Raw genomic sequence first — 1,614 nt, 5'->3', positions numbered from 1 at the left:
TGGAGTGGAGAGGTATATGAGAGAGTGAGGTGTGAGCTGGAAGTGGGGCAGTGAAATGGCGGGGGACAGGGCGACATGGAGGCGATTTGTTTGTGACCACCCCTTCCGGGATTAAGGCGTCTGGCAATATATATATATATATATATATATATATATATATATATATATATATATATATATATATATATATATATATATATTAAGGTGGTCCTTATTTTCAAAGTTGCAGGTTTTTTACGGGCCACCTGGTACTTTGGTTCCTCTTGTTACAAAAACCTTCCATGCAAAATTTCAGTCTTCCACTGCTGCAAAGACCCAGAAGTTCAGACTCTTTGCCATTTGGGCTTAATACCCAGCCAGTGCACCTAGGTCCCCCTTACAGTGAAAGCATTAGCTCCTCGTTGGGGTGACGTCTTGGGAACAGATCCCCCACTCATTGTTGCCTTGCTTGAGAGGTCATGGTTGCCTTTTGAGTGTCCGGGAATACCTGCAACAGGAATTTCCGCTGCTCCTCACCTTTGGTGATGACAGTGATCACAGCTCTTCGCTCAGCGAGGTTGCTCTGACTTTCAGTAACTGGACGCATTGCCTGGCTTTCTTGTAGTCATCTCATTCAACGCACGTGGATGGGTCGACATCCAGGAACCCATTGGAGGTGCCAAGGAAGAATGTAAGGCATTTAGAGGTGCTTGTTACGAAATCAGGGAGGTTCCTCACTCGAATGACAACCACATACAGCACCATAGTCCTTGTCTTCTCAGGCTCACGACCCTCCTTGTCTTCCAGAGCTTCGACTATGGCCTTCTTCGTTTCCAAGTCGAGGGACTCGTCAAAGAATACCAGGCCAACCAGATCCTCGGAGAGGTACCAGAGACGAGGACTGAAGGCCTTCACAGCAGTGGATGAGAATTCCAAGTTGACGTAGTCCAGGATGCCTTGGAGAAACTTGAGGTCGTTCCAAGAAGCAGATGTAGCAACTGGTACTGTGAACCAATACGGGACGTAAATCATGACAGCAAATGTGACAAACCACTCAAATGTCGCACAGTGAGCTTCAGCTGCCTGCACAAGCGGTAAATCATGGCTAAATAGACGATTTTGGCCATCCAACGGGCTGAGTGGTAGGAGCTAGGCCGCGAAATGTGAAAGCCACGAGGAGGAACTCCATTAAGGATGATCACTGTGAGCTCAAGCAACTGCCAGTAATCTTCCCATGGCTGTTGGACAGTGAGTTGAAGATGGCAGAGGGTGATGACCTCATTGCAAAGAGTAGAAAGGTGGGTGAGCAGCTCGAAACGATCAGCTGCAATGGATATCTATTCTTGCTTGAAACGCTTGGAGAGGGATGTCCAGCCCTAATGTGATGATGCTAGTGCAGACTGAGAAGACTTGCTGGATGATGTTTCACTGATGTGCTTCCTGCAGGGGAGTGCAGGCCCCAGACTGAATTCTGGTGTTGCTAGCGGTTGTGTCAATGGTAATGTTTGTCACCGAATTCACCAGGTTCCAATTTTGCAGGGTAGCAAAGATTTCCTCCACCATGTCAGCTTCTGTTCCTGATTGCAGTTTGGGGACGTTCAGCAGCCTCACAATTCCCTCTCCAGACACCAGGAT

The sequence above is a fragment of the Coenobita brevimanus genome, chromosome 45 (assembly GCF_032717465.1).
Source record: "Coenobita brevimanus isolate Jiangsu-jjx chromosome 45, ASM3271746v2, whole genome shotgun sequence".
NCBI classification, from domain to species: Eukaryota; Metazoa; Arthropoda; class Malacostraca; order Decapoda; family Coenobitidae; genus Coenobita; species Coenobita brevimanus.
Note: the sequence above shows the minus strand (reverse complement) of the source record.